This window comes from Salmo salar, chromosome 21 (assembly GCF_965601325.2).
Source record: "Salmo salar chromosome 21, fSalSal1, whole genome shotgun sequence".
Taxonomy (NCBI): domain Eukaryota; kingdom Metazoa; phylum Chordata; class Actinopteri; order Salmoniformes; family Salmonidae; genus Salmo; species Salmo salar.
The window spans coordinates 35710891-35730548 of NC_138311.1; the positions used below are offsets into that span (position 1 = coordinate 35710891).

Consider the following 19658-nt stretch of genomic DNA (forward strand, 5'->3'; position numbering starts at 1 on the left):
GCCGGACTTAATGATGGCGTTGTAGTCGTGCCTGGCCGTGCAGTCATGAGTGAACAGGGAGTACAGGAGGGGACTGAGCAGGCACCCCCGAGGGGCCCCCGTGTTGAAGATCAGTATGTCGGATGTATTGTTACCTACCCTTATCACCTGGGGGTGGCCCGTCAGTAAGTCCAGGATCCAGTTGCAGGTGGAGGTGTTTAGTCCCATGGTCTTTAGCTTAGTGATGAGCTATGAGGGAACTATGGTGTTGAACACTGAGCTGTAGTCAATGAATAGCATTCTCACATTCATTTGAAGTCGGAAGTTTACATACACCTTAGCCAAATACAACTCAGTTTCCCTGTCTTAGGTCAGTTAGGATCACCACTTTACTTTAAGAATGTGAAATGTCAGAATAATAGTAGAGAGAATGATTTATTTCAGCTTTTATTTCTTTCATCTCATTCCCAGTGGGTCAGAAGTTTACATACACTCAATTAGTATTTGGTAGCATTGCCTTCAAATTGTTTAACTTGGGTCAAACGTTTCAGGTAGCCTTCCACAAGCTTCCCACAATAAGTTGGGTGGATTTTGTCCCATTCCTCCTGCCAGAACTGGTGTAACTGAGTCAGGTTTGTAGGCCTCCTTGCTCTCACACGCTTTTTCAGTTCTGCCCACAGGTTTTCTATAGGATTGAGGTCAGGGCTTTGTGATGGCCACTCCTGTCACACCCTGACCATAGAGAGCCATTGTTTCTCTATGGTGAAGTAGGTCAGGGCGTGACTGGGGGGTATTCTAGTTTATTATTTCTATGTGGGGTTCTAGGTTATTATTTCTATGATTCCCAATTAGAGGCAGCTGGTAATCATTGTCTCTAATTGGGGTCATATTTATGTAGCTGTTTTTCCCACCTGTGTTTGTGGGATATTATTTTGTATTTTGTGTTTTGTGCATGTGCACCACTTAGTCACGTTCCGTTTATTCTTTATTGTTTTGTGCGGTTCACTTAAATAAAATATGTGGAACCCAGATCATGCTGCACGTTGGTCCGAGCATGCTTCCAGTTCGTACAACGAGCATGACAGAATATCCCACCAACACAGGACCAAGCAGCGTGCTACGATGGGGAAAATAAGTTGGACCTGGGAGGAAATAATGGAAGGACAGGAGATCCTTCTTTGGCAGGAGTCACAGAGGACGGAAGATTATAATGGAGGTCAGCGACGACATCGGGGTTCGCGACTACATAGAAAACCCAAAAAACAGCCCACATTTTTTTTTGGGGTGGGGGGCACAAGGGGTGCTCGGCAGAGCCGAGGAGTGAACCAGAGCCAGTGTGGGAGAAGAGGGAGAAACTGGAGGAGAGTGAACGGAGAGAATCAGAGACCGTCAGTGAGTTGAGGGAGAATTTGGAGGAGAGAGAAATGAGAGTTATTGAATTGGTGGAGGATGCACGACATTTGCCCTAAGGAGCGTGTTATCGGTTTAATGCCACCTGAGTCAGCTCTCCGTACTCGTCCTGAAGAGCGTGCTATCAGTCTGGTGAAAGTTGTACCGGCTCCATGCACCAGGTCTCCAGTACACCTTCCCAGCCCTGTACGACCTGTGCTAGCTCTCCACACTCGCCTTGAGGAGTGTGTCATTTGTCCGGAGCCATGTGTGCCGGTTCTAAGCACCAGGTCTCGAGTGCTCTTCCACAACCCACTACGTCCTGTGCCAGCTCCACGCACCAGGCCTCCAGTGCGCCTCCTCAGTCCGGTACGTCCTGTGCCCGGCCCCACGCATCAGGCCTCCAGTGCGCCTTCACAGTCCAGAGCTTCCGGCGACAGTTCCCAGTTCAGAGCTCCTGGCGACAGTTCCCAGTCCAGAGCTTCCGGAGATGGTACCCAGTCCAGAGCTTCCGGTGACAGTTCCCAGTCCAGAGCTTCTGGCAACGTTCCACAGTCCGGAACCTCCAACGACGGTCCACAGTCCGGAACCTCCAACGACGGTCCACAGTCCGGAACCTCCAACGACGGTCCACAGCCCGGAACCTCCAACGACGGTTCACAGCCCGGAACCTCCTGAGACAGTCCACAGCACGGAACCTCCGGCGATGGTCCACGGTCCGGAACCTCCGGCGACGGTCAACGGTCCGGAACCTTCAGCGAGGGTCAACGGTCCGGAGCTTCCAAACACGGCATCCAGTCCAGCTCCATGGCAGGAGCTCTCCTCTGCACCGATATCCAGGTCAGGGCCGGTGTCCAGTCCCGCTCCATGGCAGGAGCCTTCCTCGGCATCGAGATCCAGTCCAGGCACAGTGTTCAGCCTGGGTCCATGGCTGGATCCGCGGGATGAGCGGTTTCTTCGGCCCCACCAGAGCCACCACCACAGATGGTGGATCCACGGGATGAGCGGGTACTTCGTCCCGCACCAGAGCCGCCACCGACACTAATCACCCCCCACCCCCACCCTCCCTATTTGGTTTCAGGTTTTGTGGCCGGACTGTCACTCCCTGACCATAGAGAGCCATTGTTTCTCTATGGTGAAGTAGGTCAGGGCGTGACTGGGGGGTATTCTAGTTTATTATTTCTATGTGGGGTTCTAGGTTATTATTTCTATGTTGGTTATTTGTATGATTCCCAATTAGAGGCAGCTGGTAATCATTGTCTCTAATTGGGGATCATATTTATGTAGCTGTTTTTCCCACCTGTGTTTGTGGGATATTATTTTGTGTTTTGTGCATGTGCACCACTTAGTCACGTTTAGTTTACTCTTTATTGTTTTGTGCGGTTCACTTAAATAAAATATGTGGAACCCACATCACGCTGCACGTTGGTCCGAGTATGCTTCCAGTTCGTACAACGAGCGTGACAACTCCAATACCTTGACTTTGTTGTCCTTAAGCCCAAGTATGCTTGAGGTCATTGTCCATTTGGAAAACCCATTTGTGACCAAGATTTACCTTCCTGACTGATGTCTTGAGATGTTGCTTCAATAAATCCACATAATTTTCCCTTTCTCATGATGACAACTATTTTATGAAGTGTACCAGTCCCTCCTGCTGCAAAGCACCCCTACAACATGATGTTGCCAGCCCCGTGCTTCACGGTTGGGATGGTGTTCTTCGGCTTGCAAGCATCCCCTTTTTTCCTCCAAACATAACGATGGTCATTATGGCCAAACAGTTCTATTTTTGTGTCATTAGGACATTTCTCCAAAAAGTACGATCTTTGTCTCCATGTGCAGTTGCAAACCATAGTCTGTCTTTTTTATGGCGGTTTTGGAGCAGTGGCTTCTTCCTTGCTGAGCAGCCTTTCAGGTTCTGTCGATATAGGACTCGTTTTAATGTGGATATAGATACTTTTGTACCTGTTTCCTCCAGCATCTTCACAAGGTCCTTTGCTGTTGTTCTGGGATTGATTTGTACTTTTCGCAACAAAACACGATCAACTCTAGGAGACAGAACGCGTCTCCTTCCTGAGCGGTATGACGGCTGCGTGGTCCGTTGGTGTTTATACTTGCATACTATTGTTTGTACAGATGAACTTAGTACCTTCAGGCGTTTGGAGATTGCTCCAATGAACCAGACTTGTGGAGGTCTACAATTCTTTTTTTAAGGTTTTGGCTGATTTCTTTTGATTTTCCCATGATGTCAAGCAAAGAGGCACTGAGTTTGAAGGTAGGCCTTGTAATACATCAACAGGTGCACCTCCAATTGACTCAAATTATGTCAATTAGTCTATCAGAAGCTTCTAAAGCCATGACATTATTTTCTGGAATTTTCCAAGCTGTTTAAAGGCACAGTCAACTTAGTGTATGTAAACTTCTGATCCACTGGAATTGTGATACAGTGAATTATAAGTGAAATAATCTGTCTGTAAACATTTTTGGGAAAAATGACTTGTGTCATGCACAAAGTAGATGTCCTAACTGACCTGCCAAAACTATAGTTTGTTAACATGACATTTGTGGAGTGGTGGAAAAACGAGTTTTAATGACTCCAACCTAAGTGTTTGTAAACTTATGACTTCAACTGTAGGTGTTCCTTTTGTCCAGGTGGGAAAGGGCAGTGTGGAGTGCAATAGAGATTGCATCATCTGTGGATCTGTTAGGGTGGTATGCAAATTGGAGTGGGGCTAGGGCCATGACCAGCTTTTCAAAGCACTTCATGGCTACAGACATGAGTGCCACGGGTCGGTATTAATTTAGGCAGGTTACCTTAGTGTTCTTGGGCATAGGGACTATAGTGGTCTGCATTGAAACATGTTGGTATTACAGACTCAGACAGGGAGAGGTTGAAAATGTCAGTGAAGACACTTCTTAGTTGGTCAGCACATGCTTGGAGTACACGTCCTGGTAATCCATCTGGCCCTGCAGACTTGTGAATGTGGACCTGTTTAAAGGTCTTACATCGGCTGCGGAGAGCATTATCAGACAGTCGTCCGGAACAGCTGATGCACTCATGCATGTTTCAGTGTTACTTGCCTCGTGAGCATAGAAGTAATTTAGCTCATCTGGTAGGCTCGTGCCACTGGGCAGCTCGCGGCTGTCCTTCCCTTTGTAGTCTGTAATAGTTTGCAAGCCCTGCCACATCCGAAGAGCGTCGGAGCCATTGTTGTATTATTTGATCTTAGTCCTGTATTGACCCTTTACCTGTTTGATGGTTCGTCGGAGGGCATTGCGGGATTTCTTATATGCTTCCGGGTTAGAGTCTCACTCCTTGAAAGCGGCAGCTCTACCCTTTAGCTCAGCGCAGTTGTTGCCTGTAGTCCATGGCTTCTGGTTGGGGTATGTACGTACAGTCACTGTGGGGACGACGTCATCGATGCACTTATTAATGCAGCCAGTGACTGATGTGGTGCACTCCTCAATGCCATCGGAAGAATCAGTCCTGTAGTTTAGCATCTGCTTCATCTGACCACTTTTTTGTTGACCGAGTCACTGTTGCATCCTGCTTTAATTTTTGCTTGTAAGCAGGAATCAGGAGGATAGAATTATGGTCAGATTTGACAAATGGAGGGTGAGGGGGAGCTTTGTATGGGTCTCCGTGTGTGGAGTAAAGGTGGTGTAGAGTTTTTTTCCTTCTGGTTGCACATGCCGGTGTAAATTTGGTAAAACGTATTTAAGTTTCCCTACATTAAAGTGCCCGGCCACTAGGAACGCCGCCTCTGGATGAGCATTTTCCTGTTTGCTTATGGCGGTATACAGCTCATTGAGTGCAGCCTTAGTGCCAGCATCGGTCTGTGGTGGTATGTAGACAGCTGCAAAAAATACAGATGAAAACTCTCTAGGTAGATAGTGTGGTCTACAGCTTATCATGAGATACTCTACCTCAGGTGAGCCAAACCTCGAGACTTCCTTAGATGTCGTGCACCAGCTGTTGTTCACAAATACACATAGACCATCAAATAAAAAAGACAAGGGGTGATGGTCTATGTGCATTTGTGAACAACAGCTGGTGCACGATATCTAAGGAAGTCTCGAGGTCTAAGGAAGTCTCTTCGGAGGACAAATATCTTAGTTTTTTTACTACTTTTTTGCTACAAACACATACATTTTACCTATACATTTAACATACATGGTACTTTTATGTATAACAACAATACATTACCAAACAAAAACTTTAATCCCAACCTTCAGCCACTCTCAGCCTATCCCACCTATCACCATAGACCACCCTTGTTTGGTTTCCATGTTCCATATATTTTTCAATTGTGCTTTAATATTTTACAAAATGTTTGAATCTTTCTAATCGGATATTATCCACAGGTTGTGAGCTGAAGATGAAAACCTTTCCTATGAGTATTATTCAATTATTTATTGACTGGCTATGGCTTTCCAGATCGCCCTACTGCTGTTTGTAAGGTTAATTTTAAGTGCATGTTGTGATTTGTTTTACCATTCCTGAACCTGTGACTAGAAACAAGCTACATAGGGACAATACCAGAATAAATGACCTACTGACCCTTGCCTGTTTCTGGACTCTGTACCCGCCTGCCTGACCATTCTGCCTGCCTTGACCACGAGCCTGTCTGCCACTCTGTACCTCCTGGACTCTGATCTGGCTTTGCCCTTTTGCCTGTCCATGACCATTCTCTTGCCTACTCCTTTTGGATTTATAAACATTGTAAGACTCCAACCATCTGCCTCCTGTGTCTGTATCTGGGTCTCGCCTTGTGTCATGATAAGAATTCTATATAATAATTTAAATTTAAAAACTCTTAAATAGCCCACCCAACTACCTCATCCCCATACTGTTATTTATTTTTTTGCTCCTTTGCACCTCAGTATCCCTACTTGCACATTCATCTTCTGCACATCTGTCACTCCAGTGTTTAATTGCTAAATTGTAATTATTCCGCCACTATGGCCTATTTATTGCCTTACCTCCCTAATCTTACTACATTTGCACACACTGTATATAGATTTTTCTATTGGGTTATTGACTGTACGTTTGTTTATCGCATGTGTAACTCTGTTGTTTGTGTCGCACTGCTTTGCTTTATCTTGGCCAGGTTGCAGTTGTAAATGAGAACTTGTTCTCAACTGGCCTACCTGGTTAAATAAAGGTGAAATATATATATATATATATATATATATATTATTTTTGAAGTAGCAAGATTGGAATTCCTTTGTTACAGAGACATTTTGCGCCCCAAAAATTCCAACGGCCAAAGAATGAACTTTGTAACAATATTCATAAGATAGGAATGTTAAGAATGGTCCGTGGGGATCTAAAGAATAATCCTGTCATAATGTTTATTATTTTGTGACCTCATTAAGGATGGTATAACGAAATAACTGTAACTTGGAAAGTGTACATATTTTATCTGTATAGTTTCCATCCCATAGGATGTTAATACAACATGAAGAACAATGAAACAATTTTTGAACAGATAGAAATATGATTTTAGTCTTCACATTAACTAAACCCCGTCCCTAATGAGGTCAGAAGAGCGTGTCAGTGTGATGGAACCGCCTTTCCGATCAGAGTGCTTAAAAGGACTCACTAAGAATGAACATATTCAGACCAGAAAGTGTGGAGCGGTGGCTACACGGCTGAAAATGGTGAGACCAGTACATTGCTGGGTTACTACTGGCGTGTAAAGTGGTCAGGAGCTGAACCCTGAATAATCAATCATTGAGACCAGCAGACGAACGGCGTGAGATGGACGTTACAAATGGTTGAAACTACCAGACCAGCCGACGGGAAGCGCGAGCTGTACGTTATGAAATGGTTGGAAACTCTGAAAACCAACACGAAGTGAGAAGATAACCTCCACTACGAGACCATAAACATTCAGTTTGCAGCTGTGCATGTAAAAGTGTACCTAGAACTTTTACAAAGACACCAGGTGGAAAGGAAAACATCCCATCTCATACAATCGTTGGTGCATCTAAAGTATCTGGCCTAACAAACACTTCACTACCAGAGAAGCTCTACAAAGAAGAAGGACATTGTGACCTCTTGTGGACAAGCCGAGCCTTAGACCGAATGGCACACTAAAGACAACGAACCCCTTTCCCATAGAATGATCAATCAAGTCCAACAGAGAGACGACGAACAAAGACATCTACACATAAATACGTTGCATTCCTTACCCAAATGAGCAGTGGTTCTTGAGCAAAGTATTATTATTACTTTGAAGGTAGTTTCCAAATGTACGATACGTTTGACTCTCTTTGTCTCTCCCTCACTTTATCTACCCCTCCCTCTGCATATGTGTAACAAGCTGTCATATCTTGTCAGTCCACTAGGGACTCATGTAAGTGTGTATGTATTCTGTGTTATTATTTAGTTAGTTAGTAAAGAAATAAATAAGCCAATTTGCATATTGCTGATTCGTAAGTGAGGTTAGGGTTCTTTCAGATATCAAGGAGTCTGCAACATTCAGAATGACACTGATGTGAGGTAATGATTACTAAGTGACTGTTATCCATATATCATTTATATATCTTTGAGTTTATTTCAGGAGATGCTAACTTGTTAAACAACTTCTTCCATGGTGTCCCAAATTCATAATGAGTTAATTGTTCCATGATTAATTTAAATCGAGGAACAATTGAACATAGTTTGTTGATTCGATAAATAACAGTCATCACATTAATGATAGTCAAGTCACAACAATATTGAAACAAAAAATTAAATAAAAGAGTAATCCTGAAATAGAGCATGCTGGAAAATATGATGATGGACATGGTTTTAGTTCAAAGTGACGTGTATGAGTTTCAGGCCCCTGTATTAGGTTAAAACTATGCCTGCAAAATAAGGCCTTATGAAACACTATTTTTTTATGACAACATATTCACTTCGGATCTCACTTTTTGAAATCCTAAGGAACAAAAATGAATGAATACAATAATAATTTCTCTATCACTAACAAACACAGTCATGGGTGGTAACTCTTCAATTTGCTTGAAAGGCAAGACACTGTGGGAAATATTTGAATAAGGCTTTACACTAAATGGTGTGTTAATTTAACACTGTTTTGGTGTCTATACGGGTCCACAGACTCAACACTTTCAGTATTGATTTAAACCATCAATGTTAATCACTTTATTAACACTGGAGAATTTGTTTAGATTAGATATATTTTGAAGGGACCATCTCCATAAAAACTTTGTCTATGCATACTACATGACGCGTAAAAATTGCATAATGTTTTTGCAGTGCATCATTTCCCCAACATATTTTGTTCTTTAAGAGGTGGCCTCATTAAATAAGATGGTGGTTCTCAAACAGTCCCTGTACTGCATGTTTGTCTTCACTCTATACACTCTTTGTGTGCAGAGCTCTGTGTGGACAACGGACGAGAGACTGAGCAGGTCTTTTCAGTTTCCGGTGATGCTGCCATGTTGACATCCACCCTGGTGGACCTCAATGGGTTCAACTAACGCAGCATCCCCTATAACATCTCATGGTATGACCCAAGGACTGGGACAAAGCTGTCCAGGGTGAAAGGAAAGACTCTGGTGCGGGGGAAGACACTCTGGATTTTTAACATCACGATGGAGGATGCTGGAGACTATGAGTGTGTTGTGAGGTAGGGGCTATACTTTTGTCTGCTGTGTGTGTGTGTGTGTGTGTGTGTGTGTGTGTGTGTGTGTGTGTGTGTGTGTGTGTGTGTGTGTGTGTGTGTGTGTGTGTGTGTATATGTGTATATGTGTGTGTATATGTGCATATGTGTGTGCGTGTGTGTGTGTGTGTGTGTGTGTGTGTGTGTGTGTGTGTGTGTGTGTGTTGTGAGGTAGGGGCTATACTTTTGTCTGCTGTGTGTGTGTGTGTATATGTGCGTGTGTGTGTGTATATGTGCGTGTGTGTTGTGAGGTAGGGGCTATACTTTTGTCTGCTGTGTGTGTGTGTGTATATGTGCGTGTGTGTTGTGAGGTAGGGGCTATACTTTTGTCTGCTGTGTGTGTGTATATATGTGTGTGTATATGAGTGTGTGGTGTAAATCTTTCCTGTTACCTTTGATAAGACTACCCACCGAGTGCTATAAGAAGGTGGCCTTACTGATTGTGAACCACACCAACCCAGAAGAATGCGGTCGACCAGAAAAGGCCCAACAGGTCCTGACCAACACAGCCACATCTTTCCTGAACTGCCCATTGAGTGACCATGTCAGGGAAGTGGACAATTACTCCATCCAGTGGTACAAGGTGAGTCCAATGGGGTAAACAGACAGTGCAGTGCAGTAAGAGAGTGTTGAGAGGGGACGCCTGACAGCAGGGGCGGAGTAGCCATCTGGCATTTTGAGAAAATGGCGGATGGGCTGGTCCCTTTTTAGCCCAATGGAATTGTCTAACTCGTTTTTTGTACAAAAATATCATTATCTGGCTAATAATTGGGGCCACAATGACAAAAACGGGCCTTTTGGGGGCCTCAAGGAAAGAAAATGGGCCAATGTCGTGCCTCAAGGGAAAAATGGTCCAGTGTGTCAGAAACGCCTGGGCGGATTTCTGGTCCCAGTCTGCCCCTTCCTGACAATGCTGGAAAGTCTGTTTGAACTCTTTCTTTTCAGTCATTCAGTCTGTCTCTATGTATGCTTAATTTGTGTTTAAAACTATAGGAATGCAGGGTTATTACTACTAGTGAAAACTTGTGACTACATTTGAGACAGTGATCCATCAGACACAGTACTGCACATACCATTTACATTGTTCATTGCTCTCACACATTGTACTGCATTAAATTGTTCTGAGAGTTGGTCTTCTAAGGTAAGACATTATCAGAACTTATCTGTAATTGTGTATTCATTTTGTACTACTAGCCATATTCCATTACCACTATCTTTCAGTGTGCATTTCTATTTGAACCCTGTCAGGGCTGTGAACCCATTGTGGAAGATGATCCCTTGTGGAACAGGTTTAGCTATGTCAGTCACAATGCTATGGAGTTACTCCGAGTAGAAGTGGTCACCCTTGAGGACCATGCGTTCTACACCTGCACCATGACCTTTACCTTGGAAGGGCTCAGCGGCAGGATCTCAGAGACCATCAACGGTTTGGTGGACGGTGAGTATTGCTGTCACAGCTCATAAAAGTTGTAAGTCTCTAAGAGCTTTCCACACCTGGATTGTGCAACATTTCCCCATTATTCTTTTCAAAATGCTTTAAGCTCTGTCAAATTGGTTATTGATCATTGCTAGACAACCATTTTCTGGTCTTGCCATAGATTTTCAAGCAGATTTAAATCTAAACTGTAAATCGGTCACTCAGGAACATTCACAGTTTTCTTTCTTAGCAACTTCAGTGTAGATTTGGCCTTGTGTTAAAGGTTATTGACCTGCTGAATGGTGAATTCATCTCCTAGTGTCACTTTCGTCTGAATGGACAAAGGTGCAGCGTACTTAGAGTTCCACATGTTTAATAAATATGAAACTCACCAAAAACAATACAGAAGAAAACGAAACGTGACGTTCTGGGCTGCTCACAGGCAGCTACACAAAAACAAGATCCCACAATCACAGGTGAGAAAAAGGGCTGCCTAAGTATGATCCCCAATCAGAGACAACGATAAACAGCTGCCTCTAATTGGGAATTGATTGGGAACCATACTAGGCCAACAAAGAAATAGAAACCTAGATATCCCCCCTGACCTAACAAAATAGAGAATAAAAAAGGCTCTACGGTCAGGGCGTGACACCTAGTGCCTGTTGGAAAGCAGACGGAAACAGGTTTTCCTCCACGATTTTGCCTGTTCTTAGCTCAATTCCATTTCTTTTTTATAATGAAAAACTCCCCAGTCCTTAACGATTACAGGCATACCCATAACATGATGGACCACTATGTTTGAAAATAGGGAGAGTGGTAGTCAGTGATGTGTTTCATTGGATTTTCCACAAACATAACACTTTGTATTCAGAACAAGAAGTGAATTGCTTTGCCACATGTTTCGCAGTATTACTTTAGTGCCTTGTCGCAAACAGGATGCATGTTTTGGAATATTTTTATTCTGTATAGGCTTCCTTCATTAGCCCTGTCAATTAGGTTAGTATTGTGGAGTAACTACAATGTTGTTGATCCATCCTCAGTTTTTTCCTATCACATCCATTAAACTCCGTAACTGTTTTAAAGTCACCATTGGCATCATGGCGAAATCCCTAAGCGGTTTCCTTCCACTCCGACAACCTGTATCTTTGCAGTGGATGGGTGTATTGAAACACCATCCAAACTGTAACCATCCAAAGTGTAATTCATTTTACTCCTGAACTTATTTCACCATGCTCAAAGGGATATTCACTGTCTGCTTAATTTTCAGTTTTTTTTACCCATCTACCAGTAGTTGTCCTTCTTTGCGAGGCATTGGAAAACCTCCCTGGTCTTTGTGGTTGAATCTGTGTTTGAAATGCACTACTTGACTGAGGGACCTTACATATAATTGTACTGTAATGTATGTGTGGGGTACAGACATGAGGTAGTCATTCAAACATCTATTAAAATGTATTATTATTATTATTGCACACGGAGTGAGTCCATGCAACTTATTACGTGACTTGTTCAGAAAACGTTTACTGCTGAACTTAGTTATGCTTGCCATAACAAAGGCATTGAATACTTATACTAAAGACATTTCCACTTTTCATTTTTTGTAACCATTTCGAAAAACATAATTCCACTTTGACATGATGGGGTATTGTGTGTAAGCCTGTGATACAAAAATCTAAATGGATTCAATTTTAAATTCAAGCTGTAATACAACAAAAAGTGGACAAAGTCAAGGGGTGTGAATACTTTCTGAAGGCATTGTATATGACCCTGAATCAGAGGTTATGATTTCATAGAGGCTGCTTTGAAACTTTGCTCTGTGAGAGCTTAGAAAGGGCAGTTTTCAATAGGGTCATGTGACTGCATTTTTCTGTGTCTGTCTATGATGTTTATGAATCATTGTCATAATTTCAGTGGAGTATTGCCTGGAGCCCAAAGTGGTTGAACCTGCCAATGAGATCATCAAAGCAGATTTGGGTGAGTAAGCCACTATAGAACATGTACTGTATGTGTGTGTGCATATGTTCGTGCGTGTGTATGTGTGCGTTTGTACAGTTCTTTAATTCATGATGCAAATAAAGAATTCAATGTTTGCCCCCTAGGTTCTTCCTTCAGTAAGATGTGTCGGGTGTTTCTCCCGAGTGTGGGGAATAAACATTGTGCAAATTTGAATTGGATAGCGCGAGAGAACTCAATTTCCAAAATTGTCTCAGAGCGCATCTTTCAGGAATCACAAAGGTAGGTTGAGACAACACAAAAGCATCACAATACACACTGTAAGAATTCTACAAATGTGTTGCTTTTCAACAATTTTCATGTAGACTTCATTGTGTGTCCTGAGGCATACCCAAACATCTAAATACCACCACATGCTTGCCCGTTGGTATCAAATGAAGTCAAATGTTATTTGTCACGTACCGAATACAACAGCTGTAGACCTTACAGTGAAATGCTTACTTACAAGCCCTTAACCAACAATGTAGTTTTAAGAAAAATAAGTGTTAAGAAAGTATTTACTAAAATAAACTGATGTAAAAAATAAATAAAACATGTATATTGTTTTAAGAAGAAAATAGAAAAATAAGAAAATAATGCAATTAGCCCGGGTAGCCATTTCATTAGCTGTTCAGGAGTCTTATGGCTTGGGGGTAGAAGCTGTTAAGGAGTCTTTTGGACCTAGACTTGGCACTCCAGTACCGTTGCTGTGTGGTAGCAGAGAGAACAGTCTATGACTTGGGTGACTGGAGTCTTTGACAATTTTTTGGGCCTTCCTCTGACACTGCCTAGTATATAGGTCCTGGATGGCAGGAAGCTTGGCCCCAGTGATGTACTGGGCTGTACGCACTACCCTCTGCAATGCCTTGCAGTCGGAGGCTGAGCAGTTCCCATACCAGGTGGTGATGCAACCAGTCAGGATGCTCTCGATGGTGCAGCTATGATGTTCTTACTGTGTAATGCAGTGTCTGCTGCTTTTTCGCCAGACATAATGGGACCCATGTCGTCCCAAAGTTTTGACTCAAGTTTGCCAAAAAGCACCTGGAAGCACCTGGATGATCATGAAGATTCTTCTAAGAATGTTCTATGTAGTCAAAAGTATAATTTTTGGACGACATGGGTCCCATTATGTTCTACAGGAGAATGTCGGGCCCTCTGTCTGTGCTGAAGCTGAAGCGCAGCTGGGTCATGCAGCAAAACACTTAATCAAGTTTACTTGAAAATGGTTAAAAAGCATCACATTTGTAATTTACTTGTCAACGCCCAGACCTGTTGGAATCGTGTTTGGCCATGGAGTCGTGGGTGAACAGGGAGTACAGGAGGGGACTAAGCACGCACCCCTGAGGGGCCCCAGTGTTGAGGATCAGCATGGCAGATGTGTTGTTGCCTACCCTTACCACCTGGGGGTGGCCTGTCAGGAAGTCCAGGATCCAGTTGTAGAGGGAGGTGTTTAGTCCCAGGGTCCTTAGCTTAGTAATACGCTTTGTGGGCACTATAGTGTTGAACGCTGAGCTGTAGTCAATTATCAGCATTCTCACATAGGTGTTCCTTTTGTCCAGGTGGGAAAGGGCAGTGTGGAGTCCGATTGAGATGGCGGTATGCGAATTGGAATGGGTCTAGGGTTTCCGGGATGATGTTGTTGATGTGAGCCATGACCAGCCTTTCAAAGCACTTCATGGCTACCGACATGAGTGCTACGGGGCGGTAATCATTTAGGCAGTTTACCTTCGCTTCCTTGGGCACAGGGACTGTGGTTGTCTGCTTGAAACATGTAGGTATTACAGACTCGGTCGGGGAGATGTTGAAAATGTTAGTGAATGATGGTAGAAATTAGGCAAAACGGATTTCAGTTTGCCTGCATTAAAGTCCCCGGCCACTAGGAGAGCTGTTTCTGGATTAGCATTTTCTAGTTTGTTTATGGCCTTATACAGCTCGTTGAGTGCGGTCTTAGTGCCAGCATGAGTTTGTGGTGGTAAATAGATGGCTACGAAAAATATAGATAAACTCACTTGGTAGATAGTGTGGTCTACAGCTTATCATGAGGTACTCTACCTCAGGCGAGCAATACCTTAAGACTTCCTTAATGTTAGACATCACACACCAGCTGTTATTGACAAATAGACACACACCACCACCCTCGTCTTACCGGACGTAGCTGTTCTGTCCTGCGGATGTATGGAAAACCCAGCCAACTGAATATTATCCTTGTCGTCGTCCAGCCACAACTCGGTGAAAAATAAGATATTCCAGTTTTTAATGTCCATTTGGTAGGATAGTCTCAAACCGATCTCATCCAGATTATTCTCCAGTGATTGCATGTTGGCCAATAGAATGGATAGTAGAGGCAGGTTACTCACTCGCCAATTAATTCTCACAAGGCACCCCGATCTCCACCCCCTGTACCGCCGTCTTTTCTTCACGCGAATGACGGGGATTTGGGCCTGGTCTCATTAAAGAAAAAATCTTCGTCCAGTTCGAGGTGAGTAATCGCTCTTCTGCTATCCAGAAGCTCTTTTTGGTCATAAGAGACCAATGTACAAAATAAGTAGCAAAAAAACACAAGTAGCACAGTTGGTTAGGAGGCCGTAAAATGGCAGCCGTCCCCTCCGGCGCTAATAACAGTATATGTTATCTTAACTGTGGCCATGATGGTTTGATTGTGTGTTCACAAGGGGGAACTTGTCTGAAGAGAAGGAGGGTGTATGGTTGGAGCGTAGTTTGAAGTTCTTGATGGTGGAAGAGGAAGACTTTTACATCAATTACACGTGTAAGGTTTCCAGCGACAGAGGCAGTCCTTCAGCCTCCTTCACACTACAGCCTACAGGTTAGACAATACTGTCTGGAAGATAACATAAAGGTGTTTCAAAAGAGATCACACACATATTATCCTCTCTTTACCCTTGTTTTGATGGCGTATTATAACATCTGCAACCTCACCACTTTTGAACAAAAATGGTTGAAGAATAAAGCCAGTCAGCTTGACATTATGTATTATAAATGCTATCTCTTTTTTTCCTGTACAGATCCAAACTATCTGTTCCCTATTGGGGTACTACTGATCACTCTGGTATTGGTGTTTACTGTTAGTATTGTTATTTACCATCGCTTTAAGATCAACATCATGCTGTCGCTAAGGAGGATGTTTCCGCTTCTCCACACAAACACAGGTACGCAATGAGAGACGCTTTACCGCATATATACTTTGCAAGAACACTCACGGAAGCATTAATAGAAACATGCCTGAGCACGCACACACAGACATGCACACACACACACTATCTGCAGACTCATTGCATACTGTGCATTCACAAAATCGAAACTCGCAATAACATAAACATACATTCCTACACCAGATACAGACAGTAATGCACATACAGCATGTCTCCCCACAAACACCCAGGCCCACATTTAACCTGTCTGGGAACGTGGGACCCTAGTCAACAGCCAGTGGAATCGAGTCGCGCGAAATACAAAACCTCATAAATGCTATAACTTCAATTTCTCAAACATATGACTATTTTACTCCATTTTATAGATACACCTCTCCTGAATCGAACCACGTTGTCCGATTTCAAAAAGGCTTTACAGCAAAAGCAAAACATTAGATTATGTTAGGAGAGTACCCCAAAAAAATCACACTGCCATTTTCAAAGCAACTAGCATGCATCACAAATACCCAAAACACAGCTAAATGCAGCACTAACCTTTGACAATCTTCATCAGATGACACTCCTAGGACATCATGTTACACAATACATGCATTTTTTGTTCGATAAAGTTCATATTTCTATATAAAAACAGCAGAAAATATTTTCCCTCAAATGCTTCCGGTGAATCAGCGCTACAATTTACAAAATTACTATTCGAAAACATTGTTAAAATGTTATATTGTCATTCAAAGAATTATAGATTAACATCTCGTGAATGCAACCGCATTGCCAGATTTAAAAATAACTTTACTGGGAAATCACACTTTGCAATAAACCATGTGGTATGCTCAGAAAAATAGGCTAGGCGATACATGTTAGCGCCATCTTGGAACCATCTAAAATCAAATATACTATTGTAAATATTCCCTTACCTTTGATTATCTTCATCAGAAGGCACTTCCAGGAATCCCAGGTCCACAACAAATGTAGTTTTGTTCGAAAAAGTTAATAATTTATGTCCCAATAGTTCCTTCTTGTTAGCGCGTTCCGAAGTCTACTCATAATGCACTGAAGCGCGCGGGACTTGTCGTCACGAATGTGCAAAAAATATATATTTACGTTCGTTCAAACATGTCAAACATTGTATAACAAATCTTTAGGGCCTTTTTCAACCAGAGCTTCAATAATATTCAAAGCGGACGATTGCATTGTCTTACTAAACGTTTCGGAACAAAATGGTTCCCATGGGCGCCCACGTCATAGTAGTAATGGCCCTCCCCCTGTGACCAACTTCCCAAGCCTCTCTTTGGGTCAGTTTCTACCATAGACTCAAACCACTTTGTAAAGACTGTTGACATCTAGTGGAAGCCTTAGGAAGTGCTAAATGATTAATAAGTCCCTGTGTGTTTCAATGACAAAGGTTTGAAGTGATTCCACACATCAGATTTCCATTTCCTGTTAGGATTTGTCTCAGGGTTTTGACTGCCATATGAGTTCTGTTATACTCACAGACACCATTCAAACAGTTTTAGAAACGTTAGTGTTTTCTATCCAAATCTACTAATTATATGCATATTCTAGTTACTGGGCAGGAGTAGTAACCAGATTATATCGGGTACGTTTTTTATCTGGCCGTGCAAATACTGCCCCCTATCCCCAACAGGTTAAACCCACACACACACATGAATGTTGCATTGCTTGTTTCCCACTCCCCACCTGACCACAAGTAAAATCAGTAGCAAATGTAGCAAGGTACTGTAGCACATCCCACACCTGCAGTATACAAGCACAGCATTTTCCATGACAGAGGAAACGGAGAGAGAAAGTTTCATACGAGGCACTGAATAGGCCATGTTACCATGAAACACAAGCAACTATGGTGTCATAAATAACCAAGCCTCCTCTGTTAGGCAGGTTAGTGGAGACATTTGCTCCAGCCAAGCACTAACACACCTATTTTGTTTTACCTGTCCCTGTCCTGCATGCAACAGACTCTGATGGGAAGCTGTATGATGCGTACGTGGCTTACCCCCGTGTGCAGAAAGACGAGGTGCCCAGAGAAGAACAGCCTGTTGAACTTGTGCTGGGATTGATGGGCTTTGGAGAGGACAGTGATAGACATAAGGAGGAAATATGTTGAATGAAAGGACTTCTGATACCATGGAGAGTATAAAATGTTGTATCTGCCTCTCACAACACATTTTCATGAACATTTATTGAATCAGACTTTGGAAGATTGATCCTCTGGGGTGAGATTTATTTTTGGCGGGATGATGATTGATCGTTCTGCCGATGGAAAATGCACAATTAAGAGTGTATTAATTCTGACCATATTGGCAGAGCAACTCAAACACACACGCATGCAGACACACACATACACACAATTTACCACCATGATGTACATACACACCACATCTGTGAGAGAGCTTTAATAAAGGGTGTCCAGTACATTTTATACCATGTATTTGATTTGTCTTTGTTTGTCTACTTTTAAGAAATTGTTGAAAGAATTATTTTTCAGATTTGTTAATCATCCATTGAGAGAAGCTATAAGTGTTTAAACTAATATTAATGAATGCAGTTATTTATTAATAGGCCAAAGTATTTATGAACAGCTTACCGACATTTAATATTAAATGTTTTATAAATGGTGAGCTGACTATTAACAAATACCTTATATGATTTATTAAAGCACAGTCCTGAAACTTCCCAGACACTTCCCAGAAAGGGTGTGGCGGTTTGCAGAAGTTGATTGCGTGCTAGCTCTTCTGTTATGTCTAGCTTACATACAGGTAGGACTGTCTGTGACTGGTAACCTGCTTTACCTTAATCCAATGTGATCATAGGCCATTTCAAAGAAAGTGTGGTTAGGAGTACTGGGGATTCTAAAATCAAATGGTTAAAAATCCAGCTGAGGTTGTTTCACACCTCAAGAAAACAACCTCCAGCATTGGCTTGTCAAACTGAAGAATCTTCCTTAAAAATCACACTTCCTCGAGCCTGAAACCACAGTGTGAAACAAAGTGAAGAGGAGGACCTTGGGTTTATCATCTCTAAGAAGATACATGGATTCATGTAAGTATTGTAATTGTTACTGCAAACTGTTGGTACACTTGGGCTTTTTATGTAGCATGAAGGTAGCCATTAGGAAGGATTAAGCTAGAGATGTTTTGCATGAGCTGTGTCTCAATCCGCCAATGTCGGCCTTCCACATCTGTGGAAGAAAGTGACCGGGCTACAGCGGTGTTATTCAGACCATGAGATGTCTCGAAAATCAGTCTTCTCACAAAAATGTCTGTAGAGTCTGAACAGTTTGGCCTTATCAATATGACCACTCTATGGAAAGATGAGACTCACGGGCACGATGATGTACTCTGTTTTGCTCTAGGACCCCCACAAGTGTCACGACTCATCTGAAGGCAACCCATACAAATGAATGGAAGTAAAGAGGTAGTTTTGTGCTTACAAATATAAGAGGTTAAATATTTGTCTATAAAAACAAAAATATTTCCAGAGGTTTCTTATATCTCCTAGATATAGGACAGACATTTCAAAACCTTATTCCTTATGATTTTTCTTTACTGTATTTTTTGCCATTTATTCATGTTTATTTGATAGTAGTAAAGGCCAAATTCAATTTTTTATCAAAACATTTTTATATGCCTACAGCGGTACCAAAATTCAAAATCAAATATCTAAATGATTCCTGGCATGACCATCTTAAAACAATTCCGTGTGTGTGTGTGTTGGAAATATACATTTCCAGAGTGAATTTGACTTATCTGATGTCCTGGAGATATGAAAGCCACAGAATAAACTGGCTGGGGTAAATGCCTGTCAATCGAAACAGTCAGCAATACAGATGCCAGGTAGACTAATTATGAGTGATAACCGCTGCTACAGAAGATCATCAATCAACATAATGAGTATGATCGATATATATATATATACACATACAGTACCAGTCAAAAGTATGGACACACCTACTAATTCAAGGGTTTTTCTTTATTTGTACCATTTTCTACATTGTAGAATAATAATGACGACATCAAAACTATGAAATAA

At 42.4% G+C, this 19658-nt stretch overlaps 1 pseudogene across 1 annotated transcript; it reads left to right on the forward strand.

Annotated features, from left to right (window-relative positions):
- Window positions 1–2175: 2175 nt before the first annotated feature.
- LOC106582259 (interleukin-1 receptor type 2-like) lies at window positions 2176–18036 on the forward strand (annotated as a pseudogene). Its single transcript, XR_014381983.1, has 7 exons — window positions 2176–2278; window positions 8753–9005; window positions 9354–9621; window positions 10233–10476; window positions 12364–12426; window positions 12552–12688; window positions 15103–18036. The product of XR_014381983.1 is annotated as an interleukin-1 receptor type 2-like (transcript).
- The last annotated feature ends 1622 nt before the right edge of the window (window positions 18037–19658 follow it).